Raw genomic sequence first — 25,701 nt, forward strand, 5'->3', positions numbered from 1 at the left:
AACAGCTTCTGAAATGGATCACAGAATCACAGAATGCCAGAGGCTGGAAGAGACCCTGAAAGATCATCCAGTCCACCCCCCCTGCCAGAGCAGATAACACAGGAGCAGATAACACAGGAATGCACCCAGATGGGTCTTGAATATCTCCAGAAAGGGAGGCTAGACAAGCCCCCCTGGGCAGCCTGTTCCAGTGTTCTCTCACCCTCACAGGGAAATAATTCCTCCTCATGTTTCCATGGAATTTCCTATGCCTCAACTTTCACCCATTGCCCCTTGTCCTGTCATTGGGCACCACCAAGAATAGCCTGGCTCCATCCTCTTGACACTCACCCTTTACCTATTTATAAACATTAGTGAGATCACTTCTCATTCTCTTCCAAGCTAAAGATCCCCAGCTCCCTTAGTTTCTCCTCATAAGGAAGATGTTCAGCTCTCTTCATCATCCTTGTGTCTCTGTGCTGGACTCTCTCAAGCAGTTCCCTGTCCTTGAACTGAGTGGCCCAGAACTGGACACAATATTCCACATGCAGCTTCACCAGGGCAGAGTAGAGGGAGAGGAGTACCTCTCTTGATCTACTAACCACATCCCCAGATGGCATCAGCCTTCTTGGCCACAAGAGGACATTAGTGGCTCATGGTCAATCTCCCATCTATTAGGACCCCCAGATGCTTTTTCCCTTTGTTGCCTTCCAGCAGGTCTGTCCCCATCTGGAGTACTTGGGGTTGTTTTTTCCCAGGTGCAAGATCTTACACTTGACTTTGCTGAACTTCATGAAATTTCTCCTTGCCCAGCTCTTCAGCCTAAGTCCTGCTGAATGGCAGCACAACCCTCTGGTGTGTCAGCCACTCCACCCAGTTTTGGGTCATCAGCAAACCTGCTGACTGTGCACTCTGTGCCCTCACCCAGGTTGTTGATGAATATATTGAATAGTACTGGTACCAGTACCGACCCCTGAGAAACTCCATTAAATAAAGGCCTCCAGATAGACTCTGTCCTGTTGACCACAACTCTCTGACTTCTTTCCTTCAATGAGTTCACATTCACCTTCCCTGATCATCCAGGCCACGCTGCTGCAGTTCAGCCAGAAGGATGCTGTGAGAGGCAGAGTCAAATGCTTGACTGGAATCAAGATAAGCCACATCCACAACTCTACCATCATCTATCCACCTGGTTATATCCTCATGAAAGCCTACATGAAGACGTGACTCAGATTGTAGTGCTCTTGGAGGGGCAGTTGCTAAGGCTCTGATTCTTTCGGTGTCAGGATTTAACAGTTACATGTGGGGGAAGGTTTGCTGTGGCTCTTCTCTAACTTTCAAAGCTTTCTTTACATGCAAGGAGGCAATGTAATAAAATGTGACACTTCTGTGACTTTGACTCTTCCTTTCTCTTTTGAACTCTGGGAGGTAAAAGCCACATTAATTTGTGAGAATATAACCAGCTGCCATTATCTGTACAGCCATATTGTGCAAGAGAAACAAGATCTGTAGGGTGAGGCAGTGTTTTTAGTGAGTAAAATAATAGTTGGGGAAAAAAAACAAAGGGCAAGCTTTCCAACAACGAGCTGTAGGGGCTCAGAGTTCAAAAGCTTACCAGCTTTTTCCAGACACCTAATGCAAAAGACAAGAAATACATGTTTGCATGTACCAGCTCCCTGCAAACTTTGCTTTTCTTGGAGAAACAAAAAAACCTCTGGACAACTTTGTCTATCAGCTGGTTTGAGCAGGAGGAAAGGTTGTAGGAAATTGGGATTGTGGCAAGCTCTGCTTCTAACTCCCCAGCAGACCCCTCCACTGCTCTGCACAGACGTGCCAGTGGGTGTGCCAGCACCTTTTCCTTTCCTAAAAGCCTCTCAGTGAGGTGCTGAATGCAGCAGCTCATTTATTAAGCCACTCACCCTTCAGCAGGGAGGCTCTCCCGAATGGGAGTGCTGTTGCATAGGAAGGCAGAAGGTCACACTTCCTCTGGTTTGAATCCCAGCATCAACTCCCCAAAAGCTACGGTACAAGCAAATGAAGTCAGTGTAACCTACTCAGCTGTCCCTTTACCTGCTTCTACACATCCAATGGCATCCTGGGGTGTATCAGAAAGGGCATGGTCTAGTGGAATGCTGGAACAGGTCGTCTGGGAAGGTAGTTGGGACCCCATCCCTGGAAATATTCAAAGGGAGGCTCGGCAGGGCTCTGGGCAACCTGATCTAGTTGAAGATGTCCCTGCTGACTGCGGAAGGGGTCGGACTAGATGACCTTTGGAGATCACTTCCAACCTAGACCATTCTATGATTCTGGTAGGTCGAGAGATGTCCTCCTTCCCCTCTGCTCTTGATGAGGCTGCATCTGGAATATTGTGTCCAGTTCTGGGCCACTCAGTTCAAGAAGGACCTCAGGGAAGTACTTGAAAGATTCCATCACAGAGCCACAATGATGATTCAGGGAGTGGAACATCTGCCTTTTGAGGAACAGCTGAGGGAGCTGGGTGTCTAGCTTGGAGGAGACTGAAGGGTGAGCTCACTGATGTTTATAAATATGTAAAGGACAACTGTCAGAAGGATAGAGCCAGGCTCTTGTCAGTGACATCCAATGACAGGACAAGGGGCAATGAGTGCAAGCTGGAGCAGAGGAGGTTCCATGTAAATATAAGGAAAAACTTTTTCACTGTGAGGGTTGCAGAGCACTGGAACAGACCCTCCAGTGAGGTTGTGGAGTCTCCTTCTCTGGAGACAGTCAAAGCCTGCCTGGATGTGTTCCTGTGTGACCTGCACTAGGTGACCCTGCTCTGGTGAGGAGTTAGACCAGATGATCTTTCAAAGTCCTTTCCAACCCCTGACATTCTGTGGTTCTGTGAAACTTTCTGCTTTGTAGAGCCCAGCTTCTTATTACTAAACCAGAGCCTGGAGAGAGCAAATCTTGCTTTTAAAAGAAATTAATTTTCTTGTGCTCTGCAACTTCTTTCCAGTCATGCTGCTCAGCCCTTGTACTAGCAGCATCAGCAACCTGAATCAATCATTCAAAACTATACCTGTTTAGTGCACTTTTTAGTATTTAAATGTGTTCATCCCATCAGGGAGCCCCACCAGGATGCTCAAAATGCTTGTGACAATGGGGAGGGCTAAAAGCTCTCACCCATGCTGCAGCGAAACTTTGATTACTTACTATGTAGGGCACTTCCACCATGAAGGTCTGCCAATTTTGGTGTGGACTGTTACAGCTCAAGAAGTTTCAACCTATGGATTTACTGATAGATGTAAAGTCTTTGCAGTGACAGAGGGCAGCTAGGGAATGGCATTGCAGTGGGTTGGAGCTGGAGCAAGCGGAGGAGGTGATTCTTTCCCATCCTAGCCCTGTGCTGTGGGTGTTTCCTCAGCGCTCACTCACTTCACCAGGCTGTACTGAAAGTTTATTCAGTTCATTTCTGCAGGTCTTAGTCCAAGTGGGGTGAGTCTTTAGGCCTTCCTTACACCCTGTGTCGGAGCTGCAGAGTGCTCCCATTTGAAGCCACCTGCCTGTCCATTTCAGATGTCAGACCACCACCTAGCAGCTTTGAAGCTGTAGTTACAAACCTAGCTTCAAGATACCTGTGTCTGGTCCCACACCAAGCTCTGCTGAGAAACAGTGCCTCTCTCTTGATCTCATCCTACATTTTATCATTGTGTGCCCTCTTCTTTCTCCTGCTGCTTCCAAAAGCAGTGAGGAGCTGCACTGTGTAGCTGAGGAGCAGCAGCAATGAGGAGCCTCTGTGCTCCTGCCTTTCTGCTGCTCCAGCTAGAATAATGCCAGCTACCAGTATCCCACAAGGAGCCTATTGAAACAGCAATCTGGCGTTCAGACATGTATATAGTTGCCACTTATTGAATTGACAGATGACATTTGGAACGTGCAGCCCCTATTTATTTTTTAAAGCTAAATATGCCCTTGAAATAAAGTCTTCTCCTTTAGTCTTAAAGCTGATTTCCAGCCCAGGCAGGGCCAGCTGTGGTTTTTACACATTTCTGGGCACAAGGTCAGAATTCCCAGCAGCTGTAAGATTTTCTTTGCAATGAACTGCACGATTCAGGAACAATAAACAGTTACCTGCCTCCTGGATTACTTTGGACTCTACCCTTATTTTTATCCCTGCTACCTCTCCATGCAGAATTCTTTATGCAAGAAAAACACACAGAGTTCTGCAAAGAGGTTTTAGTCAAGTTCATCTGCTACCTAGTTCCACCCATCTACATTTTTATATATCTACAGTAACAAGATGACAGAAGGAAGCTCCAAACACCTTCAGTAATAGTTCATTCAGAGGCAACAAAGACTCAGCTTTCTTAGAGGCAAATACCTCAGACATTATATTTTAGGAACAGTAAAGAGTGTGAAGGAACTCAGCTCATCCAACTCAAAAAGCACAGAAATGATGGTAAAATGCAATATTCCTTTACACCTTCACATTGCTGTCAACACTTTCAATAACATACTTATGATCACTTCCATTTCCAGCTCCAGAAATACTTAAAAAAAGAAAAAGAAAAAAGGTGCCCAAACTTTCTCAAAGTTGCACTTAGACAAGTACTTGGCTGTTACTTCATTTGTTTTCTTCATCAGTTTCATTTGTAAAGGTCCAGAGATCATCAGAGCATTCTTTATGTAATGTCTTCTCAAAGTCATTCCATTTGAACACTAGGATCATAGGATCACAGGATGTTTGGGGTTGGAAGGGACCCAAGGACATCATCGAGTCCAACCCCCCTGCCAGAGCAGGACAATCCTATCTAACACAGATCACAGAGGAACACATCCAGACAGGCCTTGAAAGGCTCCAGAGAAGGAGACTCCACAACATCTCTGGGGAACCTGTGCCAGTGCTCTGTGACCCTTACAGGAAAGAAGTTCCCCCTTGTGTTGAGGCAGAGCCTCTTTTGCTGCAACTTACACCCATTGCTCCTTGTCCTGTCCCAGGGAGCAAGTGAGCAGAGCCTGTCCCCACACTCCTGGCAGCCTTCAGATAAACATTTATCAAATCCCCTCTAAGTCTTCTTTTCTCCAGACTAAACAGCCCCAGATCCCTCAGCCTCTCCTCATCAGCCATGCCCTCCTGTCCCATAATCACCCTCATAGTCCTTAAAAAATACTGGCCCCAGCACTGATTCCTGGGGAACATCACTAGTCACAGCTCTCCAGCTGGACTTGGCACCACTGGTCACCATGTCACTCCACTATACCTACTGTGCTGGCATTTCAGGCTTATTCCTTGCATGTAAAAGTCCAGAAATTGAGCATTCCAATTTGTGGAGATGTTGGTAACTAGATGGCTACTATTGACTAAAGGGAGGGAAGCATCTTCCATGCATGTATGCCAGGCACAGGCATGTAGAAGATGGCACAGCTTCATCTCACATTCTTTAAATGACTAAACCAAGGCTGGCAAATCGTAAAGTATCTTGACAGAGGCTTTCTCCAGCAGCTAAGGCAAGAGAAGACAAGAGCATGGCCAGCAACCCTCTTACTGTCCTGCATCAGGAATGGTGTGGTCAGCAGGAGCAGGGAGGTCATTCTGCCCCTGCACTCTGCACTGGTTAGACCACACCTTGAGTCCTGTGTTCAGTTCTGGGCCTCCCAGTTTAGGAGGGACATTGAGATGTTTGAGTGTGTCCAGAGAAGGGCGACGAGGCTGGGGAGAGGCCTTGAGCACAGCCCTACGAGGAGAGGCTGAGGGAGCTGGGATTGGTTAGCCTGGAGAAGAGGAGGCTCAGGGGAGACCTTATTGCTGTCTACAACTACCTGAGGGGAGGTTGTGGCCAGGAGGAGGTTGCTCTCTTCTCTCAGGTGGCCAGCACCAGAACAAGAGGACACAGCCTCAGGCTGAGGCAGGGGAAATTTAGGCTGGAGGTGAGGAGAAAGTTCTTCCCTGAGAGAGTCATTGGACACTGGAATGGGCTGCCCGGGGAGGTGGTGGAGTCGCCGTCCCTGGAGCTGTTCAAGGCAGGACTGGACGTGGCACTTGGTGCCATGGTCTAGCCTTGAGCTCTGTGGTAAAGGGTTGGACTTGATGATCTGTGAGGTCTCTTCCAACCTTGGTGATACTGTGATACTGTGATACTCTACATCAGATTTGCCAGGAGTCGCAGCCACTTGGGAGCCACAAGAGGAGCAAGAGCTGCAGAATATTCAAGTCAGAGGGATGCTTGCTTTCTTTCCTTTTTTTTTTTTTAAGTTAAAAAAAATCTTCAATGATTTACATATGAATTGCTTCTGATGAGGACACAGAGCTCAGTTTTCCAGCAGACTTTCAACAAGGCCAAAATTAAGGCTACAATTACATGGCAGAATACTAGACTGAGATCTGCATGGCTTTTATGTCAACAGTGAAGTCAGCCTCTGCTGGTGGGTGGGAAGCAGCTCTCTTTAGGGATGTTGAGCTGGTTGGTTTTCTGATTACTTCAGAGAATTTTTAAAATAGCAGATTATAATAACAGGCCTACAGACTCTGTAGCAGCTTTCTGATTAATGTGAACCTCAAGATAAGTTCTTAAGTTCTTGTTCATAACTTATGCTGTTCGTACATTTTCTGGATGCTATTTTAACCTGTGTCTTCTGAGTCACATTAGTCAAAAGAATTGGCCTGTAATTTAATTATTGCAAATGGAGCATCAGTGAGTTATTTCCTAGGAAAGAGAGTTAAGAAAACCCAACCCTGCAATTAATGCTGAAACAGAACCCTTTTGCCTTGGCCATTCAAAAATTTTTCCATATGACAAGAGCCAAGGGAGACTGAAAGAGTTTAGAAAGTTCTATTAAGAAGTCATCTTCACCCAGAGCTTTCCCTGAGACTAGAGGTTTTATGACTCCTTTTTATTTCTTCCTCTGCTTTGGGACTACCTAACTTCCCTAATTTCCTGCAGAATTATAGCTATTTCCAATTTACTTAAGAGACCTTGAGTCTGTTCAGCTGTGCAAATGACTCAGATTAGTCAAAAGACTTTAGAACTCAAAAAAATATACAGAATCACAAAATTAAGCAGGTTGGAAAAGACCTCATCAAGTCCAACCTATCACCCAACACCATCTAATCAACTAAACCATGGCACCAAGTGCCACATCCAGTCACTTTTTGAACATTTCTAGGGACAGTGATCACCACCTCCCTGGGCAGCCCATTCCAATGGCAAATCACTCTTTCTGTGAAGAATTTTTTCCTAACATCCAGGCTAAACCTCCCCTGGACCAGCTTGAGACTGTGTCCCCTCATTCTGTCATTGGTTGCCTGGGAGAAGAGACCAACCCCCACCTGGCTACAACCTCCCTTCAGGTAGTTGCAGAGAGCAGTAAGGTCTCCCTTGAGCCTCCTTGTCTCCAGGCTGAGCATCCATAGGTCACTCAGCCACTCTTTGTAGGGCTGTGCTCCAGCCCCTCACAGCCTTGTTGTTCTTCTCTGGACACATTCAAGCACCTCAACATCCTTCTTAAATTGAGGGGCCCAGAACTGGACACAGTTCTTAAGGTGTGGCCTATCCAGCACTGAGTACAGGGGCAGAATGACTTCCCTGATCCTGCTGGCCACACTATTCCTGATACAGGCTAGGGTGCTGTTGGCCTTCTTGGCTACCTGGGCACACTGCTGGCTCATGATCAGCTGTCAACCAGTAACCCCAGGTTTCTCTCTGCCTGGCTGCTCTCCAGCCACTCTGTCCCCAGCCTGTAGCACTGCATGTGGTTGTTGTGGCCAAAGCGCTTAGCTTTGTTAAATATCACGCTGTTGGACTGTGCCCATTTATCCTGGCCAGGTCCCTCTGCAGAGCCCTCCTAACCCATATGTCCTTAAAGTCCACAGGGCTTGTATGACAGATTATGATGTGCAGGAGTCACATAACACCCTGTGCTTGCTTTTCTTCCTGAACTGCACTGCAAGAGTTCTCAGACATGTCTTAATGACTCTTAACTGCTGGTTTCCTAACATTTTCTGAGCAAAGGATTCTTCACTATTTGCTCCTCATAGAACTGTAAATGCAATGTAGTTGTGCATCTGAGTCCCATTAAGCGAGAGACCCTCACTCTATTGCTTCTTCATCACCATATATCTTCATAAGTTAGAACAGTAGCGTTTAGGATCTGAGCAGATTAATCAACAAAATCACAGCATCAGGCATTCTAAACTCAGGTAAAAGCCTGGAAAGGTTTTGAAGCTTCATTATATCCAAAAGCACTACAAGGTGAAGAGCACAGCAAGTTCTGTGATCCACCTCTTCAAGTTCCCTTCTATACTGTTAGCTTTCAACTCCACTGTGTGGGTACTTTGGGCCATCCACATGCTAGAGATGAAAAGCAGGCTTTGCTGACCTGCTAGTGGGTTGAAATATAGCCCACCCATACCTGACTCGTTTGGACCATCCTTGACACACAGTAAACCAGCAAATGTGCCTGGACTTTTCACTTCAGAGATCTCCAGAACATAGCCTGAAGTTATGCAGTGTAGGTGCCACAAACAGTGGAGATGGTGTTGAAGTTTTGACCTTGTGAATGAACTTACAACACCTCATAAAGTTGAGCTATACTGTGTGTGAAGACTCTGCCACTTAGCATCTTGCCTGAACTAAGCTACCATTGCCTTAACACTTTCCATTTAGTGCCTTTCATGCAATCCATGCCACTTAGCATCTTGCCAGAACTAAGCTACCATTGCCTTAACACTTTCCATTTAGTGCCTTTCATGCACTCCATGCCACTTAGCATCTTGCCTGAACTAAGCTACCATTGCCTTAACACATTCCATTTAGTGCCATTCATGCAATCCATGAAACATCCAAGTGGTATTTCAGTTTGGCCTATAGATTGTACTTATCTTCTGCTCCTTAAGATAAAAAGACCAGAAATGGAGTGAAATAATATAACCAAAACACAAAATATATGACAAGTCAAAAGGACACAAGTATGAAATGCACACAACATCATTAAAGCCTTGAGCCTGTGAAACGTGCAAGGCATGCATGGGAGTCTGTTTTACTTAGAAGGAAAGACAACAGTCTTGTTTCCAATACATTTATCTTCTAACTTCCTTTTGCTAAATACATGTTGGGTTTAAAATTAATTACTTTGGAAAGAGATAAGAAAAATGGGAGTGGTGGAGTTGGAGGAAAAATAAATACTAATGAAAAAACCCTATCCAGGCACACATGGAACAGGATGGAGAACAAATACACTGAACTGGTTCTAGCCTTTCCAATAGGTTAGAGCTGTACCCTTTGTCCTTCAAGGCCTGTATCTGGAACAGTGTGGCCAGTAGGACAAGGGAGGTTATTCTTCCCCTGTACTCAGCACTGGTCAGGCCACACCTTGAGTACTGTGTCCAGTTCTGGGCTCCTCAATTCAAGAGATCTCTGGAACATGTCCAGAGAAGGGCAACAAAGCTGGTGAGGGGCCTGGAACACAAACCCTATGAGGAGAGGCTGAGGGAGCTGGGGGTGTTTAGCCTGGAGAAGAGAAGGCTCAGGGGGGACCTCATTGCTGTCTACAACTACCTGAAGGGAGGTTGTAGCCAGGTGGGGGTTGGTCTCTTCTCCCAGGCAACCAGAACAAGGAGACACAGTCTCAAGTTGTGCCAGGGAAAGTGTAGGCTGGATGTTAGGAAGAAGTTGTTGCCAGAGAGTGATTGGCATTGGAATGGGCTGCCCAGGGAGGTGGTGGAGGCACCATCCCTGGAGGTGTTGAAGCAAAGCCTGGATGATGCACTTAGTGCCATGGTCTAGTTGACTGGATAGGGCTGGGTGATAGATTTGACTCAATGATCTTGGAGGTCTCTTCCAAGCTGGTTGATTCTATCTATGATTCTAAGGCAGAGAGCAAGCCAAAGGAGGTGTAATCATCGTAATGAGCCATGCAATTCACATCTTCCAGTTTTTTTAGTTGATCTTCGTAGCTGTTGATCTTTAACACATTCTGCATTGAGGAGGCTCAAAGTCTAGCATGCCAGAGTGTGCTAGTTTGAGCCTAAGTGGAGTATTTTCATGAGAAAAATTAGATTATAGGCTGTGAAAATGCAACAGAGGTGATGTCTATTTCACTCATAGGCTTGTTGAGATGTATAAAAACAAGAACACGAAACACAGATAATGCAGTGGGTCTCTGTCACAGATGGTGCCTGTACTTTTCTCCCTAGCCTGCTTCTGTGTAACTAATCCTTCTGCTTTCTAACCCCCCTTGCCAATCCTCTGATCTCACCTTGCACATAAGGCAAACTCTGGGATAAGGTAAAGGGGTGGAGAGGAAGTGGAAGGGTGGTTGGAAGCCCCTCCTGGGGACTCTGATTTCTGGGAGGAGTACTGTGTTCATGTATTACCTTTAACTTGTATATTGCTGTCTATAGCTGTATAGATTGTAAACACCTGCTTGTATATTGTGCTAAGATGTAAATATAGAGTTTCATTCCTTAACTTCCAGCTTGGTTGAGTCTAGTCTGGGTGATATCATAAGAGTGTGGGGGGAGGAGGGGTGGATAACATCTAAACCATCACACAAAGCTTGGCACTGAATTGGAGGTAATCTTTCTGCTGTGGGAGAGCTAGCTGGTAAAAACTGTTTCAAATAGATTTTGCTCTCCACCACTTCTAACCTCTTCCCAGAAACCAGCAGACTGATGCTTGTGTGGGTAAGTGGCTTCACTGCTCCAGGTAGACTCACAGTGGGAAACCTTACCAGCTGCAAGAATCACTTTTCTATACCCACTCTTCCCTTCCCTCTTTCCTTAGAAGTCCTGCTGGCTCAATGTGTTTATATCCCACTGGAGCCAGACTGAATACATTTGGCTGCACACCCCTGCTCCCTACAGTGAATGTACAGCAACTCTGTCAGGCTTCAGTGATTACACCCCCAGAACCTCACAGTTCTTCTCCCTCACAAGATGTGTACATCTCACATGTGTTAATAGTTTTAAGAGCAATTCAGACTTGTGCTTGACTGATAGAGCAGAGGTACCTTTTCTTTCCAGGGTATGTATTTTCAGTGTGTCCTCACTGGCCACTGTTTTCAGGTGCTTTGGCTATTCCTATGCTGCAGTGTAATAAGCAGAGGCAGATGATCCAGTTCTCAGTGGTTTTGCTGGAAGAGATATAAATCACATTGTGGGTATTATTTCTTCACATGTTGTGCCATTTGCTGAACAATTAATTGTTTGCTACTGAAGGATTAATAAGTGAGCCAAGGCTACAGAACATAATGCAGAGATGACAACGCAATTCTTTAATACCGTCATACTACTTCATGTAAACCCAGGTGATGTAAAATCAGTTCCACCCTAAATGGTGCTTTCCTTTTCAGTCCTTTTAACCTTTGAAATAAAAAAGTGACAAAGATACCAAGAGCCCATGAATCAGCTCTAAATAATGTGTTACAGACTGATGATAAGTGGCATTCTCACAAACCCATATTAAAATATCTCGTATGCATAGAGTATAGAGACTATAATTTCTAACAGCTCAAAGTAAATGTGAATGTAACAGCTAATTTACTATCCACTGCATCTCATCTTTCTGAGAAAGTGCTGGGTTTATTCCAGTTTATAGATTTCATAAAGTTAACCCAAGGGATAAGTTTTAGCCATAGCAAAATCTAAATATCTACATCCAAGACACGTGCAGTTACACAGAGGTGTAACACAAATGATACACAAATGAGTAATAAACCATTGGTTTTTTAACTGAACTCCACTGAGAGAAGACCTATCACAGATGCTTTGGCAGCATTTGGATAAACTGAATTGCACTTCTTTCAATAAACATGACTCTGGGGCATGATTTTGGACAGATATCCACCTAAGACACAACAGCTCAATTTGAAGACCGCTGGGACTCTGCGTGGGCCGGAACGCAGACAGACATTTTGAGGCTTTAACTCTTGGCAATCACTTTGAAAGCTGAAGGGCAATGGGTGCTGGTCCTCTCCCAGCATAGCATCACAAAAAGCCTGATTCTGTGGTGAGCATGGGTTCCACCAGTTGGTGGAGTGGACCAAACAAACCACCCTCCCTGCCCTCTTGGCAAGGTGTGTTGAACCCGTGCTCTCTGAAAACACTCGCCTGTTGCCAGCACAGCCATCGTGCTGCAGGAAAACTCTCCTCCAAGTAATTTAGTCTTCATTCAGAAAAAAACCAAACCACCACAACCCAAAAGCTAAAAGGTGAAGGCTGATGAGATATTGAAACAGGAATTATTTCACAGTGATAAAATACTTTGCGTGTTTCTAAGGACACAGCATGAGCAGATCCACAGAGTCCTTGAGAGCAAACTTCCCTGAGGACCCTGCACTGCTACACATAAGCTGGTAGTGCAAAGCTGTTGTATCAACCTGCCCCCCACACTGGGAAGGCAGAGTACAAGCTAACTGTAAGGACTAGGTGTAGTACAGCCAACTGGGGAAAGTGAGCAGGCAGAGAAAACAACTAAATGCCCTTTCTTCCTGTGTTAACTTTACATCTTATGTTTTTTAGAATCATAGAATGATAGATTTGAATAACAGAATTGTCAGGGCTGGAAGACACCTCAAGTATCATCTAGATCCAATTCCCCTGCCATAGGCAGTGACATCTCACACTAGATTGAGTTGCTCAGAGCCCCATTCAGCCTGGCCTTATATGCTTCCAGGGATGGGGCTTCTGTCACCTCCCTGACCAACCTGTTCCAGTGTCTCATCACCCTCATGGTGAAGAACTTCTTCCTAACGTCCAATCTGAATCTACCCACTTCTAGTTTTGCTCCATTCCCCATAGTCCTATCACTACCCACAAGTTTTTTACCCTCACAATCTTTCTTGGAGGCTCCCTTCAGATACTGGAAGACCACAATAAGGTTTCCTCAGAGCCTTCTCCTCTCCAGACTGAATGGCCCCAATTCTCTCAGTGTATCTCCATAGCAGAGCAGATCCAGCCCTCTGATCATCCTCGCGGTCCTTCTCTGGACACACTCCAGCATGTCCATATCCTTCTTGTAACAGGGGCTCCAGAACTGAACACAGTATTCCAGGTGGTGTAGAGGGGCAGAATCCCTTCCCTCTCCCTGCTGGACACACTTCTCTTGATGCAGCCCAGGATCTGGTTGTCTCTTTTGGGCTGCAAGTGCACACTGGTGGCTCATGTTGAGCTTCTCATTCACCAGCATCCCAAAGTCCCTTTCATCAGGGCTTCTCTCAAGCCAGTCACTGCCCAGCCTATATTAGTGGTTTTTTTTTAACCTGAAGTTGAAACTATTCCATATTCCAGCTCTGCAGTCTCACTAATTACCTAGTTCACAAGGTTCCTGGTGCCCTCCTCACACGTGTGCAATGTTGCTAATTTCTCTGCTTTTAACATTAGTGTATTTGTACATCGATAAACAATAGCTGGATAGCCAGCAAACTGCACTGAGGGTAAAAGTGTTTGCCAAATTGTAACAGCAGCACAGATCATGATCAAGACATCATAATAACCCCCAGGAAAGGAATGATGCAATACAGAGCTTGAGGCTTAACTTGCCTCTGCCACTGACCCATGCAGACAGGGTGAGATCTGCTCACTGTCTCCTTTTGCACCCCTAAGTTACAGTGCACTCAGCTGTACATCATCTGGGGGATTTGAAGCTAAACTTGTGTAAATAAATTCTGATTTCTTCCATTACATCTCTCATTAAGTGCAAAGTACCTCCAGGGAAAAAACAAATTCCTCTGTGATATAATGAATTTACAACCTCCCTCCAGTTTCTCTGGGGAAGTGTGGGGGAAAATACCTTCAGTCATCACGAGCCAAGTCCACCGAGAGGGAGAATCACTCCATCTCCTCTGCCTTAGGGCCTGACAAACCTTCTGCACCTGTCCAGGGAAGGGGCTGAGAGAAGACACTTGCTGAAGCTGGGAGGGAGAGACTAAGGGGCAGGCATACATCCACCCAGGGCACCAGCACAGCAGCCTATTGTGCCCCCACTGAAGCATGCAGGTCACAGTCTCCTTGTTTCCCTTGGAAATGACTGCCAGCTTCCCCACGCAGCTCTTGTGCCACAGCACCAAGGCAGAGCTCTCCAAGACAAGCTGTGTTCACAGAGAGGTATTGCCTCTCCACACAGGAAAGAAGTATGAGGTTTTTCTGGCATTCAGATGCTGTTTTTAGTGTGACTCAGGTCTGCAGAGTCCATAAGGATGACACGGGTTGTGCTTTATTAGCAGTGAGGTTAATGTTTGGAAATAAAAAGACTGATGGTTTTATCTGCTTAATCATTTGGTGCTGCCAAGAGCAACCATAAGCACAGCCCAACAGTGCATGAAGGGAGTAGAGCCTAACATTCATTTCCCACCACTAAAATCCAAACATTAGCCTACAAGTCATGAAGCAGGCTGGGAGAGCCAGGCAGTCAGGGTCCCAGCTACTGGAGTGACTCAGTGATCATAATTCATCTTTATGGTGATTTTCAGCTTTCCTGCAATGGAAGGAAACAGGGGCAGATGAGGTGGGCTAATTTCAAAGTTTGGCAGCTCACCTGTGTTTGCCCAGCTTTCCTATGCCCTCATCTGAACTAGGCTACAGAGCTCAGCACTAAAAGACTGCTCTATTTGCAGCTCAACATCACTTCATTTGTCCATGTGGGTCCTCCCTCTTTTTTCTTAAATCTCCTCTTCTTGGTTATAGGCTTTAGCAAAGAGTAGCTGCAGTGCAGACTCACCACACGTCAGCAGGCACTACTTCTGACCTGCCCTATGCAGCCAGCAGCAGCTCTAGCAGTTGATGAAGAATGGCTGGGTCACACGGCCACCTGGCACCCAGACCACACCGCATGTGGCAGATGCCATCAGCGCAAAGAACAGAGTAAGATACAAGGATGTTGTCTTAAAAGAAGGCTGTTGTGTCCGTTGTTCTTTGCCTTATTGCTGCAGACCAGTGAAAAGAGACTGGCCTCATTGACTTGACATCCAACCCTCAGATATTTATAGACATTGATGAGATCTCCTCTTCTCCAGACTAACCAGCCCCAGGTGTCTCAGTCTCTCTCCAGAGGGGAGATGCTCAAGTCGCCTAATCATCCCCGTGGCTGTTCGTTGGATTCTCTCCAGCAGGTCCCTGTCTCTCTTGAACCCAGCTGGCCCAACAGTTCCAACTAGTATTGTGCTGCTGCAGGAGCACTGCAGAGTTGATAACTGGCCACGTAAAGTGCACTTTGTTAAAGCTTCTTAGCAGCCACACAGGTGGGCTGTCACACAGGGGACTGACTGGCCAGATTGAGTGAGATAGAGCTTCTGCAGGGCTGGCAGGCCTGAAACATAAGGACTTGAGACCTCTACAGCTTCTGGAATTGTTCTGCATTGAATTTCTTTCTCCTTCTTGCATTCTGTTGGTATCTACTCTTTCCAGCCAGAAGGGCAGTAACAGCAGGCCATGTTCTTGACCACCTTCTCATATGCCTGTGATATCTCTAAGAGAGAAGATTCTGTCAGGAGCTGCCCATGGCTTTAACATGGCAGCTCAACACCTTAAATCCCTTTTTCTCTGCCAGAGCTATGCTGTTTTCTAGTCTAAAAATAAGCAGAGTCCGAGCTCTGCCCACTCTCCCTGCCTTTCCTCATATACTTATCAGAAAAATAGCTAGAGCAAAACTCCCCCACATTGCACAAGATCCAGACTCAAGCAGCCTTAAACCAGACTTTTTTTCTGTCCCAAGTCTATGCTAGAGCTGGTCAAAAATTAACACTTGCAAGATTGTAACATCTTTAGAGGTCAGGAGCAGAGAAATCCAAGCAAAACTGAACATACCTCAAATGTGCTGCCACTTCTGTGACCAACAGGATCCCACAATGCAAAGTTACAAATAAAACAAGCAGCCTCAAGGCCACCTCTGCTCCACAACTGCATAGTTTTCTTCCAGCTTCACATTTTCAGCCTTGCATCTTAGTATGTAACCTTTGCCAGCTGGATCTAACTCCCAAGGCAATCTCCATAATGAGGACAGGCACCTGGGGACCTCCCTGTCTGGCTCAGGAGGAGGATTTGTCTTTTTTTAGCAGTCCCCCATACTGCAGAGTCCTTTGAGGCCATGATAAGGGGATGTCAGACCACCTGGCAGCAGGACCAGATGAAGAGGGAGGGAGCTGATGAAGAGCTGAGATGCGGATGGTAGCCAGGGTGGGAGGAAAGGAATAGGATGAGCTAACTGTTTATGTTGGAAAAGACCTTTAAGATCATCAGGTCCAACCATTAACCTAACACTACCAAGCAGCCAGTTACTCCAGGAGGATGTGGGAGATGGTAAACAACATCCACAGCACTCTGTGTCATAGGAGATCAGGTCAGTCAAGCAGGACCTGCTTTTCATAACACCATGCTGGCTGGGCCCCACTCCCTGGTTGTCTTGTATGTGCACTCAAGCTGATCTTCTCCATAATTTGAGGTCAGACTGATAAAGCTGTAGTTCTCCAGATTCTCCTGTGGCCCTTCTTGTAGATGAGTGTCACGTTTGCTAACTTTCAGTTCATATGGACCTCCACAGTTAGCCAGGACTGGTAGTGGCTCAATGAGCACTTACACCAGCTCCCTTAATACTCTTGGGTGTGTGGCACCAAGCCCCATAGACTTGAGGTATAGCATGCTGATAACCATTTCCCCTTGAATTAAGGGGAATTCATTCTGCTTCCAGCTCAGGGGGCTGGGTGCCTAGAGAACAACTTGAAGTCTCATCTGTTGTCACTGTTTCCTCTTGCATCCACTAAATGATGGTGATTCTACTGCTGTGGCCAGCAGGAGCAGGGAGGTCATTCTGCCCCTGTACTCTGCACTGGTTAGACCACACCTTGAGCCCTGTGTTCAGTTCTGGGCCCCCCAGTTTAGGAGGGACATTGAGATGCTTGAGCGTGTCCAGAGAAGGGCGACGAGGCTGGGGAGAGGCCTTGAGCACAGCCCTACGAGGAGAGGCTGAGGGAGCTGGGATTGGTTAGCCTGGAGAAGAGGAGGCTCAGGGGTGACCTTATTGCTGTCTACAACTACCTGAGGGGAGGTTGTGGCCAGGAGGAGGTTGCTCTCTTCTCTCAGGTGGCCAGCACCAGAACGAGAGGACACAGCCTCAGGCTGCGCCAGGGGAGATTTAGGCTGGAGGTGAGGAGAAAGTTCTTCACTGAGAGAGTCATTGGACACTGGAATGGGCTGCCCGGGGAGGTGGTGGAGTCGCCGTCCCTGGAGCTGTTCAAGGCAGGATTGGACGTGGCACTTGGTGCCATGGTCTAGCCTTGAGCTCTGTGGTAAAGGGTTGGACTTGATGATCTATGAGGTCTCTTCCAACCTTGGTGATACTGTGATACTGTGATAATTAACTCTCTTTTTTGGGGGGGTCTTGCTACTGGTTTTACAGAAACACCTTTTATTGTCTTTTATGGCACTAGTCAGGTTAATTTCTGTTTGGCCTTTGGCCCATCTAATTTTCTCCCTTCATGATGTGACATCTTTGTAGTCCTCTTGAGTGGTCTGCTGCTTCTTCTAAAGGTCAAAAATTCTCTGCTTTTAACTGGGTTCCCACCAAAGCCCTCTGTTCAGCCAGGCCTGTCTTCTTTCCCACTTTGTCTTTCATCACATGAGGATGCCCTGTTCCTGCACATCTAAGATTTCCTTCTTGAAGAATGTCCAGCCTTCACAGACTCCTTTGCCCTTCAGGACTGCCTTCCAAGGCACTCTGCCAACCAGTCTCATAAACAAGTTAAAGTCTGCCTTCTGGAAGTCCAAGGCTACAATTCCACCAACCACCACATCATCTTCTCTGATTGTAAACAACAGGTCCAGCAGAGTGCCTTTTCTAGTTGGCTCACTCACCAGCTGTGTCAGGAAGTTATCCTCCACACACTCCAGGAAACTCTGGACTGTGTCACATTTCCAGCAGATGTTGCCTGAGCTGAATTCACCATGAGAGCAGGGGCTAGTAACTGCGAGATTTCATCCCGTCGCTTACAGACTATTTCACCTACCTTTTTATCCTGGTTGTGTCATCTGTAGCAGGCTTCCACCATGACTATCTGCCTTGTTGGCCTTCCCCCTGATTCTCAGCCATAAACACTTCACCCGATTGTCACCATCATTAAGCTCTCAACAACCAGAACACTCCCTGGCACACAGAGCTACCCCACAGCCTCTCCTTCCTTGCCTATCCTTTCTGATTGGAGCCCGTGGATATGAGCAGCTTGCTTTGTTCCCAAGCCTGAGGGGAGGGTGCAGGGTGGTGGTGCATGTCTGGCAAAACAGCCTTTTTGGTTTATAGCTTTGTTTCTTTGGTATGCCTTTTCATTTTGCCACGTTTCTTTCGCTGTGTTTCAGTCACAGCTAGCCAGCAAGCAGAGACTTCACTTTCTCATGAAGTTACTGTTCAGTCAAAGCCCAGCTTCAAAAATACAGTTTCTAAATATGCACTCTCGTCCTCAGTAACTTGACTGGCAGAAATAAGAGCTGCAAAAGCAAATCTTGTCAGTCACTCTTAAGTCTTCCTTAATATGAAACAATCATCTGCCATTTAAGCTATATCTGTAGAGGGGCACACAGTGTGCTTAATAAGGTGATAAACTTGGAGCCTCAACCTCTTTTCATTCTCTAGGAAAAACCTATTTGTGGGATTGCAGATGTGCATGGGGGAGATAACAGATTCTTCCAGGTGGCCCCTGCAAACCCCTCTGGGCCTGTGATCTATAATCTTCTCAGCAGGAGCAGGGAGGTTATTCTGCCCCTGTACTCTGCACTGGTTAGACCACACCTTGAGTACTGTGTTCAGTTCTGGGCCCCCCAGTTTAGGAGGGACATTGAGATGCTTGAGCATGTCCAGAGAAGGGTGACGAGGCTGGAGAGAGGCCTTGAGCACAGCCCTACGAGGAGAGGCTGAGGGAGCTGGGATTGGTTAGCCTGGAGAAGAGGAGGCTCAGGGGTGACCTTATTGCTGTCTACAACTACCTGAGGGGTGGTTGTGGCCAGGAGGAGGTTGCTCTCTTCTCTCAGGTGGCCAGCACCAGAACAAGAGGACACAGCCTCAGGCTGTGCCAGGGGAAATTTAGGCTGGAGGTGAAGAGAAAGTTCTTCACTGAAAGAGTCATTGGACACTGGAATGGGCTGCCCGGGGAGGTGGTGGAGTCGCCGTCCCTGGGGCAGTTCAAGGCAGGACTGGACGTGGCACTTGGTGCCATGGTCTGGCCTTGAGCTCTGTGGTAAAGGGTTGGACTTGATGATCTATGAGGTCTCTTCCAATCTTGGTGATACTGTGATACTGTGATCTTCTGTAAATGCACTGCATTTATGGGTGCATCTGCATGTGCCTTCCCTGCTGCAGGCACACACTGGCACAGCTCTGATCATCTCTGTTACGAAATCCAAAGTGCCTTGGTAGGAGATGTGCTGCAAAATACGGGACCTTGAGGCTGTGCTAAGTGGAAGGCACAGGCTTGGTCTGTAACAGGTCACCTTGGCTCTGTAGCACGAAGTGGGTCCAATGCCAAGGAGATTTTGCTATTTGCTATTTTAAGCTTAACTTTATTTTCTTCAGGCAGTAGGGCAGAGGATTAGGGTTTATTCACACATGGTCATCACTTGTGCCTTTTGGACACTGACCCTATGTAATACAGTTCCCACTTAATTATTTCAGCTCTGTCTTTCAGAAGCAGTGAGTAGCCCTGGCAGGGGCTGTACTCTGAGAGACAAAGAGACACTGATAAGCTTTAAAAGGAGACCAAGGAAGCCTGATGTCAGGACCCCAAGCTACATTTGGAGAAAGGTTCCTCAACAAGCAAAATGTTTATTTTTCATTAAAAGACCTAAAAATTAAACTGGAATTGTTGTATGGTAAATTTAGCTCTACAGCCTTTCTGGAACAGGATGTCCAAAGAACAAGCATCTTTCATTTTACCACCAGAACATCTCAGTTCTGACCTGAAACACCAATTTGGTGCCAGGTGTAGTACTGTGTTTGTGGTCTGTTGCAAATGCCAGCCAGCGAGGGAATGTGCTGGTTTATGGCACGCAAGCAAAAAGCACAGAGCTAAGTTCAGCTGCATTTGCCTTTGCTGGGAAAGGAAATAATTATTCTATTTGTTTTGCTTCCAAGATGGGAATAGCAAATGTCTTTCTCACCTCAGTGAGAGGGGAAAAAAAAAATCACACCCAATATGGTTAAGGTGCACTGGTTCTTACTGAGCAGTGTGACAGCCTTGCAACTCGAACAAAAGATATTTTAATCTTTTTTTGGCTGCTCTGGTTTCTTATTTTTCCTTTAAAGTGGCTTAGCCTTGAGAGATGCCTCATGCATGGACATCTTGTGCTGTTTCCTACAAAATGGCAGACTTCATAAATAAAAGGAAGAGGCAGAATCACAGAATCGCAGAATCACAGAATACTAGGGGCTGGAAAGGACCTCGAAAGATCATCCAGTCCAACCCCCTGCCAGAGCAAGATTGCCTAGACCAGATCACACAGGAATGCATCCATGTGGGTCTTGAATATCTCCAGAGAGGAAGACTCCATAACCCCCCTGGGCAGTCCATTCCAGGCAGAGCGTTAGTGAAGCTCATTTCCAACGTGCTTTTAGAGGACCTGATTTTACTGCAATGTGGAGGCAAATAATTTGCAACTGGGAAAAAGAAACAGTCTTAAAATGGGCCATGCCAGTCTGTCACCAGGAGTGGGCAAGCTGGTCCTTCCTAGAGGCGTATGGTGACACTTCTCTTGGAGGATGTGAGCTGTGAAACAGCCAAGGCTGCTTTTTCTGATTGCTTTTGCAGCACACATGGTGCAGCTGAGATCACCTTTTCTGAAGCTCAGATACATCTGGAAAGCCAGTGGCCAGAGAAGCATTTTGATGTTTGTGTCCTGTGATCAGGACATGGGGAGATTGGCAGATGTTTGGACTAAGAATGACCCTAGCACTGCTGCTTTTTGACCTACTACACAACCCTTCGGGGGAACCTCCTTGTTTATTTGAGCACAAATAGTGGTGTTCCCCAAGGATCAGTGCTGGGCCCAGTCCTGTGCAATATCTTTATTGATGATCTGGATGAGGGGATTGAGTCCAGCATCAATAAGTTTGCAGATGACACCAAGCTAGGAGCAGGTGTTGATCTGTTGGAAGGTAGGAGAGCCCTGCAGAGGGACCTGGACAGGCTGGATGTGTGGGCAGAGGCCAATGGGATGAGATTGAACTATGATTCTATGATTCTCAAGGCCAAGTGCAGGGTTCTGCACTTTGGCCACAACAACCCCAAGCAGCACTACAGGCTGAGGACTGAGTGGCTGGAGAGCAGCCAAGAGCAAAGGGACCTGGGGGTACTGATAGATAGTAGGCTGAAGATGAGCCAGCAGTGTGCCCAAGTGGCCAAGAGAGCCAATGGCATCCTGGCCTGCATCAGGAACAGTGTGGCCAGTAGGACAAGGGAGGTTATTCTGCCTCTGCACTCAGCACTGGTCAGGCCACACCTTGAGTGCTGTATCCTGTTCTGGGCCCCTCAATTCAAGAGAGATGTTGAGTTGCTGGAAGGTGTCCAGAGAAGGGCAACAAAGCTGGTGAGGGGCCTGGAACACAAACCCTATGAGGAGAGGCTGAGGGAGCTGGGGGTGTGCAGCCTGCAGAAGAGGAGGCTCAGGGGTGACCTCATTGCTGTCTACAACTACCTGAAGGGAGGCTGTAGCCAGGTGGGGTTGGTCTCTTCTGCCAAGCAACCAGCAACAGAACAAGGGGACACAGTCTCAATTTGTGTCAGGGGAAGTCTAGGCTGGATGTTAGGAGGAAGTTGTTGTCAGAGAGAGTGATTGGCATTGGAATGGGCTGCCCAGGGAGGTGGTGGAGTCACCATCCCTGGAGGTGTTGAAGCAAAGCCTGGATGAGGCACTTAGTGCCATGGTCTGGTTGCCTGGCTAGGGCTAGGGGATAGGTTGGACTGGCTGATCGTGGAGGTCTCTTCCAACCTGCTTGATTCTATGATTCTATGAAATTTCTTGATGTGCAGCATGGCTTCTCCCAACTGAAAGTCCAGTGTAAAGGGCACCCTTCTGCACAGCTTGTGCATGAATTCCCACCCCCACCCTCAGCTCTGGTGACAGCAACCTGTGTCCCCATATTAACTTTTTGACCTTGCAGTAAGGTGATTCACAAAGTGAACATTAGAAGGGTTATCTGGCCCAAGGACTTTCTCCTGGTGGATTTCAGAAAACTCTGTTTGCTTCTCCCAGGGATAACATTGCCTCCTTCCAGGCTCCACAGCTGAGTGCTACCCTCAGCATGAGCCAGCAGTCACTCTCCTGGCTGATTTTCTTTCTGGTTAAAACACTTTGATCAATTAAAGCAAATCGAGGGCAAGTCAAAGCAAAGCACCATGTGGATTTTCTTGTCCAGCTCACATCTCACCCCTGACCTACACTGGACAAATTCCTCCTCAGCCTGTGTTGCTTTCTTAGCAGTTTTTGCTATGATCATGATGATGCTGGTGACAGGAAGTTATTCTGGCCTCTGTAAGTGAAGATGCACAGGAAAAAGCTGTCCCAAACCTTGTCTGACCAGACAAAGCCTTCATGGCACATGGACTTGTTTTTGCTCCTGGGAGGCAGTGGGACCACAGTCGAAGTGCAGCCCCATTTCCTCCTTGGAAGTGGGGAGGAGAGAAAGGCTGGGCTGAAGGCAGGAGAGGCCACAGCTGGAGCATCCAGCTTACCACTTGAGATGAGGTACCAGGCACACGGTGGGTGAGTTAAGGACATACTTTCAGCCTTAATTCTGAGTTTCCTAGGTTTTGTCAGTTTAAGCCAGATTCCTAATGTTATTTTAATGCAGTTGTTTTGTGTGTGAATAATATGCTTTCTATGCCAAACCACAAGCCCTGGAACTAATATCTCATAAAAATGCCTAGAGTCCAAAGCTAATAGCTGTTATTCAGCTGATGGAGCGATGCCTAATAAGTTACAGATAAATGCTATTCCCTAGGGGAAGGTAAAATTAAACTCAGCCTCTAATGGGTGTTATTTTCTGCACTGTCTGAGCATGGGGCTGGGAGAGACAGCTCACTGCAGACCCTTGGGTGCCCTATGGCAAGGCTCAGCACTGTGAGCTGTGTGGCAAGTACCATCTGGGTTGTACCTGGAGTCCTTGCAGGCAGAAGTTGGGGGAGGATGTAAGGGATTTCATCAGCTTTTCCTTAAAAAAGCCCCTGCCCTTCCAGCAACACCCTGCCCAGTGATGGGTCACTACAGCTTATTCTTGTCCAGCTCTGCTGTTGTAGGCAATGATTCAAGGGATGCTAAAAAGGCTGGGGAGGGACAGTCATTCAGTCCCCGGGCCAGTGCTGCTTGAGGAAGTGTCAGCTGTGGTGGGATCAGTGGGCAGGAACCAGCACAAATGCCAGCAAGGGCGAAGTTGCCCCTTCCCCTCAAAGAGGGTTTGTATGGGAGATTAGTGACCTGCAGGGTGCAGAGAAGACATGGAAGGAACTGGTGGCAGGGGCAAATCTGTCCCTTTGCACTCTTTCCAGGGAGGGAAATCAAGCCACAGGATGTCAGTGCAGCCTCTGTGAATGCCACACTTACTGAAAGCAAGCCCACGGGAAGATCTCTTTCCTGGAACGTCTTCTTATTTAGGAAATTCACTTCATGACAGCAAAGCAGATTGCTTATTTGGGAATAGGAAAATGAGATGCGGCCTCAAGTCAGCGCTTGCCTGTAGGCAACACGGAAGAAAGTTTGAGGCTGTACCAGAGGCAGCTGCTGGCTGACAGCAGCAAACGCAGAGCTGGATGGGCTGGAGGCCCAGACAGCTGCTGTGTGCTGCCTGTGTCCTGACGCTGGCTGCGCGGCTGTGAGGCATGGCTGGTTTTTCTCTCACAACACAAGGGATCAGCTAGATTAGCTTCTGCAGAGGTGAGAAAGAAATGGCTCACGTAGACTGTTTATTTTGCTCTAATTGGATTCGCACCCTTTTGGAGAACAAATCTCTTCTTGCTCCAGCTCTTGCATTTCTTCATGACTGTGAGTGCTGAGGAGCTCTGCCAAGGATGGGCAAGCAATTCTCTGCGATGAGGTCACCAGAGGTAGGCAGTGTGCAAATAGCACAGCCAAGGAAACTCTCATGGTCATGTCCCAGATGGTGCTTCATGGTCACAAACAACTTTTGGAGCCACAAGGTAAAAACTGCTTTTTTTAAACAGAGAAATCTAAGCTTTTCAGTCCTCCTGAATGCAGCTTCTCTGGGCAAACTGCAGCACAACATTGCAATGCAGAGGTATGGCGATGCTGCCCATCACAAAGCAGCTTGTTCTGGTCCCCCTTTAGCAAGCTGTGTTGCATACTAAAATGGTCAGAGTGTTTTCTGCTGCAAGTTCATAATCTTTTCTGGTGTGGAACACTGTAGGATCATAATCTTTGTCTGCTGGGTGTTTTTTGCCTGCTCTTTCAGAAGTATGGAAAATACCTACAGCAGGGGTGGCTTCTCAAGTTTGTCCTTTAGATCTCTAGAAACATAGTGAGCTCAGATGGAAAAGAAAGAAGAAAGGGCATATTCTAAGAATCCTAGGTCTTCATTTGGAAGTTTTTTACTATGAGAGTAGTGGAACATTGGAATAGGTTGCCCATGGAGGTGGTGGAGGCCCCATTCCTGAAGATATTCAAGGTCAGGCTTGATGTGGCTCAGAGCAACCTGATCTACTTGAGGATGTCCTTGTTTACTGCAGGGGGCTTGGACTAGATGATCTTTAAAAGTCCCTTCCAACCCAATGCATTCTGTGGTTCTATGTATCAAAGAATGAAGGCTTGACTTTGAAAATATCCTACTTATTTCACATTCCTACCAAAAAAACCCCAAACAAAACCAAAACCCAAAACCAACCAACCAACCAAAAAAAGTTACACCAGGAAGGCACACTACTCTGGAGAACACCTGCTCACTTTCCAAAGACATCTTGTATTTGCAGATGGCTCTTCCTCTACACCAACCTGTGACTTGTCTAGGGCAGTTTGGTAGATCTTACTGGAATTTGTGCACACACATTGCAATTCTCATAAAGTGTGTCTTTCATTGCTGTTCTGATCACATTTGCCTCCACGACAGACAATCACATTTTCTGTTGCTTTTGTTGCTCTATAGCTGGATACTGAAGCATCAGATGAGATCATATGCTGAGTGCATTCTCTGTTTGAGAGATTTGGTTTATAGATTGCCATAATTTTCAAGGATACCTTTTGCCTTGCTCAACTAATTGGGCTCATGAGGTCACAGAATCACAGAACCACAAAATATTAGGGGCTGGAAGGGACCTTGAAAGATCATCCAGTCCAACCCCCCTGCCAGAGAAGGATCACCTACACCAGATCACACAGGAACACATCCATGTAGTTCTTGAATATCTCCAGAGAGGGAGACTCCACAACCCCCCCTGGGCAGCCTGTTCCAGTGTTCTGTCACCCTCACAGGGAAAAAATTCCTCCTCATGTTTCCATGAAACTTCCTATGTCTCAACTTCCACCCACTGCCCCTTGTCCTATCATTGGGCATCACCAGTCAGAGCCTGGCTCCACCCTCCTGGCACTCACCCTTTATACATTAATAAATATTGATGAGGTCACCTCTCAGTCTCCTCTTCTCCAAGCTAAAAAGCCCCAGCTCCCTCAGTCTCTCCTCATAAAAGCGATGTTCCATCCCATTAATCACCTTTGTGGCTCTGTGCTGGACTCTCTCAAGAAGCTCCATGTCCCTCTTAAACTGGGGGATGCAGAACTGAACA

The 25,701-nt window shown here is 46.9% G+C and overlaps 1 long non-coding RNA gene across 1 annotated transcript in view; it reads right to left on the minus strand.

Moving 5' to 3' along the window:
- The window catches only part of LOC135189146 (uncharacterized), a 23,064-nt gene extending 7,237 nt beyond the window's left edge, over positions 1–15,827 (minus strand). The window contains exons 1-2 of the long non-coding RNA XR_010307937.1: positions 15,740–15,827; positions 10,948–11,070 (exon numbers count right to left, since the gene is read on the minus strand). This is a non-coding gene — a long non-coding RNA (uncharacterized LOC135189146). The remainder of the gene's footprint in view (positions 1–10,947; positions 11,071–15,739) is intronic.
- Between the last annotated feature and the right edge of the window lie 9,874 nt (positions 15,828–25,701).

The sequence above is a fragment of the Pogoniulus pusillus genome, chromosome 31, assembly GCF_015220805.1.
Source record: "Pogoniulus pusillus isolate bPogPus1 chromosome 31, bPogPus1.pri, whole genome shotgun sequence".
NCBI classification, from domain to species: Eukaryota; Metazoa; Chordata; class Aves; order Piciformes; family Lybiidae; genus Pogoniulus; species Pogoniulus pusillus.